Genomic DNA, 6,080 nt, shown 5'->3' on the forward strand with positions numbered 1-6,080 from the left:
CAAACACCATAATTAAATGTTTGAGGACGGCACAGGACAGGGCAGAGTTTAGTCCCATTTTAACATGGGGTGACCGCGAACCAGAACAATCTCAGTGGCGCCTAACAACAATGCCTCCTACGGGCAATACAAATGTACAGCACATTTCTTCTCTCCAGTCAGAATGGGCTGGACGTTAGTGAGTTTGGTTTGCATTTTGGCTTGTCCAGGCGATGCCTTCCATTTTCATAACTTATCGCAGGTTTTTTGTTTTCATTTTGTTTTTGTTTTGCAAGGAGTAGGTCATTGTTCTACACAGTCTTTATTTAACCATTTATATGCATATACTTTTTTCTCCCCCTCAATGTGTGATGCATTCTGCAGAAATCATGATTTGTCCTTCTGGCTACTTTCGTAGAGTGAACTTCAGATTCATAAACGTTGATAGATCATTTTGGAATTGTAATAGGACAAAACTGGAAGTGCTTGGAAAGTTTTCCAGTCTCTAAACTTGCTCTTAGTAGAGCGGTTCTTACTTCAGTTTGCTCTTTAATGCTCAGAGAGTTCATCTTTCTAGGGTTATCATCCAAAATCATTTTACTCGTTTAAATCATGGAATCTTATCTCAAATGACTATTCATTTTCTCCCTGATTTCAACGTTCCTGTTACTGTATATGAAAGTCGAGAGGCAATGTTTTGGGTAAATATTTTGCATTGAATGCATAAAAAGACATTTGGGGTGTCTCCAGAAGTTTCCTCGTTGGGCGGTGGCCGTGCTGATGTCCTAGGTTCTCCTAGCGATAGTAACTCCTACGGATGGCAGCGGCCGCGGCGAGACCGACAACCCCCCAGAGGAGCTGACTAAGGCTTTGGAACAGAAACCAGATGATGCACAGTATTATTGTCAAAGAGCCTATTGTCACATTCTTCTCGGGAAGTACTATGATGCTGTTGCTGATGCAAAGAAATCTCTCACACTTAATCCAAATAATTCTACTGCTATGCTGAGGAAAGGGATCTGTGACTACCATGAAAAAAATTATGCTGCTGCTCTCGAGTCCTTCACAGAAGGTCTGAAATTAGATAATGCAAATGATGATTTCATTGTCTGGATTAAAAGGTGTCAAGAAGCTCAGAAAGGATCAGAATCTGAAGTGACAACTCATCAGCCAAAAACCAAGTACGACTGGTATCAAAGAGAATCTCAAGTAATCATCACACTTATGATAAAAAATGCTCAGAAGAATCCTATAAATGTGGAATTTTCAGAGAAAGAGTTGTGTGCTTTGGTGAAACTTCCTTCTGGAGAGAATTACAATTGGAAACTGAGACTTCTTCATCCTATACTACCAGAACAGAGCACATTTAAAGTGCTTTCAACAAAGATTGAAATTAAAATGAAAAAGCCAGAGGCTCTGAGATGGGAGAAGCTGGAGGGGCAAGAAGATGTGCCCAAGCCTACACAGTTAGCAGATGTAAAGAACTCATACCCATCATCATCTCATTATACAAGAAATTGGGATAAATTGGTTGGTGAGATCAAAGAGGAGGAGAAGAATGAGAAGTTGGAGGGAGATGCAGCTTTAAACAAATTGTTTCAGCAGATCTATTCAGATGGTTCTGATGAAGTGAAACGGGCCATGAACAAATCATTTATGGAGTCTGGTGGCACAGTTTTGAGTACCAACTGGTCGGATATAGGTAAAAGGAAAGTTGAAATCAATCCTCCTGATGATATGGAGTAGAAAAAATATTAAATAAATTAATTTGCTATAAAAAAAAAGACATTTGGAGCAACTGGTTGATAACATTTCTATGGATGGGTATAAAAATTAATGTCATCCCATAAATATCAGCAACTGATTACATAATTTAATATCTCTAAGACTAGAGTAGACTTGAACAACGAACTTTGCTATTAAATACCTGTGTAATTAAAGGTATGATCTTTATTTTCTCTGGGCCTAAAGCTTCTTAAGTATGAAATATAGCACTAGTTTGATTGCCCTCTAATTTTCTCCCAAGGAGCTCTGGTGATGCAGTAGTTAAAGAACTCGACTGTAAACAAAACATTGGCAGATCAAATCCATAAACCACTCTGAGGGAGAAATACATGGTACTCAGCTTCCTTAAAATTATAGCCTTGGAAAACCTATGGGGCAGATCCACTCTTTCCTAGTGGGTCGCTTGAGTTCCAATTGACTCAATATTTATGGGCTTGTTTTAGTTTTCTTCTCACTCTACTGTTTGGTTATTTTAATTTAAGCTCTGATATGTGCAAGGTAATATCCTGGCAGTTTACTTAATTGTGAGTAAAGAGTTGGAATCATTACTTTATTCGGTACTAAATTTAAGTAAACTATAAATAAGTCAGATGTAAGAAATGTAAGAGTTCATCCATAAACTATATTCAAAATTAATTTAGTTTAATTGCTTACCTACCCAATATCCAAACATGGCTTAACCCAGCAGTAGGGATTTCAGTATTCTGAGATGTCAAATACCAACCCTAGGAAACCAAATTTGTTCATTTTTATAATTACTTTTGGGGTATTAAATGATTCCATTAAATGAAGTGCCACAAATTAAGGATTGAAATGAACTGACCTGAACAACACTGTGAACAAGCCTGAGGCATCAGACAGGTTTCTACTTTATTTTTATTCCCTTTTATTGGAAAGAGTGACGTGACAGAGAATCTTTACTGATTTTTGAATACTAACTACATTAGTCAGGCTGAAATGCCACCTCAATCACTTTCCAGTGAGCAAGGTCTGCCCTCCTTGTCCCCCTATGCATGACTTTACTCAGAATGAACTACACGCAGGTGGATCCAATCACCAAGGAATTCTAGATCCTCTCTGGCACAGGTGTGAGGACTTTGCCTCTTGAGCAATAAGATGTACTCCAATCATCTCTACCTGGACAACACCTCCTTGATCCACTTGAAGAGAACAAACAGGAAATTAAAGGAAGGCGGGTAGGAGAGCAGGAAGAATATGAGCATATATTAAGCTTTATTACATGTAGTAATGATGTAAACTGCCAGCACCACCAGTTGTCTTCAGGTTAACTTCAGTTCATGGTGACCCATGAGTGTCAGAAGAGAACAGACCTCGGTAGGATTTTCAATGACTGGTTTTTCAGAGAAGAACTTCAGCTCTTTCTTCTGAAGGTGAACCTAACTGCCAAACTGTCTTTAGTGGCTGAGCTTATTAAATATTTCACTACCTATATGCTGTCATATTTATCAATTCCTTTAAATCATTTCAAAATTTGGTGAATGGGTAGCAACAATTTTACCCAGGGTAAAATTCCTTTAAGTACCTGGGGTGAGTTATACAAGGACAAAGTTCATGATCTTGAAGTTGTCTATGGACCCAATTGTCATGATCATGGTTTTCTTTACAAAAGAGTTATAATCCACACCAAAGGCTACACTCTTTGATCTTCAATAGTAAGTGTCTCAAGTGTCCTTTGATTTCAGCAAGCAAGATTGTGTTATATCAATTTGTTAATGAGTCTTCCTCCAATCCTGATGCCATGTTCGACTTCAGATGTGACAACTTCTCAGATACTTGCTCAGCCTCCAGATTGAGTAAATAGTGGAGAGATACCATCCTGATACAAACTATATACAAATCTTTTCTGATGTTAAACTAAGTAATGCTCCCTTGTTCAAACAATTGACTCTAGGTTTTTATACAAGTTCTCAAGAGCACGATGAAGTATTCTGGAAGTCTCATTGTTATCAATGCTAAAAATAGTTTTTTGGTTTTCATTAAAAATCATTTTATTGGGGTTTAGTAAAACTCATCACAATCCACACATCCATCGTGTCAAGCACCTTTGTACATTTGTTGCCATCATCATTCTCAAAACATTTGCTTTCTACTTGAGCCCTTGGTATCAGGTCCTCATTTCTCCCCTCCCTCAGAACCCTTGACAATTTATAAATTATTATTACTTTGTCATATCTTACACTGTTTGATGTCTCCCTTCACCCACTTAAAATAGCTTTCTTTTATATGACCACACTGTTGAATAACCTTTCATAGTCATTAAAATAGAAATAAACATGTTTCTGGTATTCTCTAATTTCAGTGAATATGCATCTGACATCAGCAACGATATTCCTTGTTCCATGTTCTCTTCTGAATTCTGCTTAAAATTCTACAACTCCCAGAAAATTTACTGCTGCAACGCCTTTTGAATTATCTTGCACAATGGATTTGGTGCTATGGAAAAGTGTGGTGAAGAAACTAGATGGTACCCATCTATTTGAAAGAACAGTGTCTCAGGTTTTAAAACCTTGTCTTAAAACAAGTCATGATCTGAGGGATGCCACACATTGCTATAACACACACACACACACACACACACACACACACACACACACACACACACACACACAGCCAGTGATCTCATGAGAGTGAGCCTCAAGTAGGCCCAGGTAATAAGAATCAATTGTTTTCCAATTGGGGCTAGAATTAAATGTGAGCCTCACATTCATTCATATACATATGATTTATATTTGTCCCTGGTTCACGCTAGAGAGTCCATTATCATTTTATGTTACAAAACATTATCAATCATCCTCCTGGGCCAGGGGATGTGGACTCTGTTCTTTCATAGACCACAACAGAGGACTTGATGTGGAATCCCCAATAGGTGAACTGGACTTTATCTCAAACTCACCTGTGACCCTTGGCCTTAAGGCTGAAACTCCCTAGTATTTCGGGACCACAGGACTGCTGCCCCAAGGTTATAGAACTGGAAATAATTGGATTTTGTTGTGGAACTCTGACCTTAAGGTTGCCCCATGAATGATGGCCTGAGACGATCATGAACCGATTATTTTAATGCTCTCCTTGTTTTATTATGACATCTTTTAGGCATGGGTCTGTAATTATGAATGAATGTTATTGGAAGTTGTGCTCTATCACCAATGAATATGGTTGGAAATTTTGCTCTATTACTAATTCCCATTGTATAAATAAAATCCAGTCACTTAAGGGTTTAATCTGCCCAAGTAATGTTTTGAGGTTCATAGCCAGCCTACGCTTGTAAAATATCCTTTTCTCAACAATGTTTTACATTTTATACCATTGGCCAAATTAATGACACCAACTCCAATTCTTGGCACATTTTATTATAATGCTTTACTTTATCTTTGGGTCGGTCCTGTCTTTTCAAAATTTTCAATCAGAACTTTATTTCACGATTTCTTCCATTATCTTTAGCTACGTTCAAGAGGACATTTCTGAGTATTTTCTGACTCACATTTTGGTCATTTCTTTCCTTCCTCTCTTTTGAAATTACATTTTGTTTTCCGAATGTGTGGTAGTCTTAAAGTCCCCACACAACGTGCCTGCCTGGTGTTTAGTCATTTTTAATGTGTCAAATGTGTTTTTTGATATGGTCTCTAAGTCTAGCTTGGATATACTCAGGATGTGTTTTTGGCCCTCATGGATCTGTTTTAATTTTCTTCAGCTTCAACCAGAACTTGTATATGAGCAATTGGTGGTCTGGTCTACAGTCAGCCTCTAGCCTTCTTTTGGCTCATGATATTGAGCCCAAACCCACAGATGTAATCAATTTAACTCCTTTGTGTTTCACCTGATGAGGTCTATGTGTATAGTTGCTGATTATGTTGTTGAAAATGGTTTTTGCTATGAGGAAATTAGTGGTCTTTGCAAAATTCTCTCCTGTAATGTCCAGCTTCTTTTATTTCACCAAGACCATATTTTCTACCGTTGATCTTTCCTTTGTTTCAATTTACCCATTTGAATCACCAGTAGCTATCAATATATTTTGATTGAATAGTTAATCAATTTCTCACTAAAAAAGTTTATTGTCTTCTTCAATTTCTTCACCACTGACTTTAGTGGTTAGTGTACACATTTGAATAATATTTGCATTAACTCTTCATTGTGAGCCTATAGATAATAGTCTATCGTGTACTGTTTTGCACTTCAAGATTAATCTGATAATGTTATTTTTTATTATGAATGGGACACTACTCCTCTAAATTTATCATGCCCAGCCCAGTAAACCATATGATTTTCAGATTCAAAATAACAAATAATAGAATCTATTT

General features: G+C 37.3%; 1 pseudogene; it reads left to right on the forward strand.

The window, feature by feature from the left end:
• Positions 1-739: 739 nt before the first annotated feature.
• LOC142452914 (protein SGT1 homolog pseudogene) lies at positions 740-1,763 on the forward strand (annotated as a pseudogene).
• Positions 1,764-6,080: the final 4,317 nt, after the last annotated feature.

Source organism: Tenrec ecaudatus, chromosome 7, assembly GCF_050624435.1.
Source record: "Tenrec ecaudatus isolate mTenEca1 chromosome 7, mTenEca1.hap1, whole genome shotgun sequence".
Classification (NCBI taxonomy): Eukaryota; Metazoa; Chordata; class Mammalia; order Afrosoricida; family Tenrecidae; genus Tenrec; species Tenrec ecaudatus.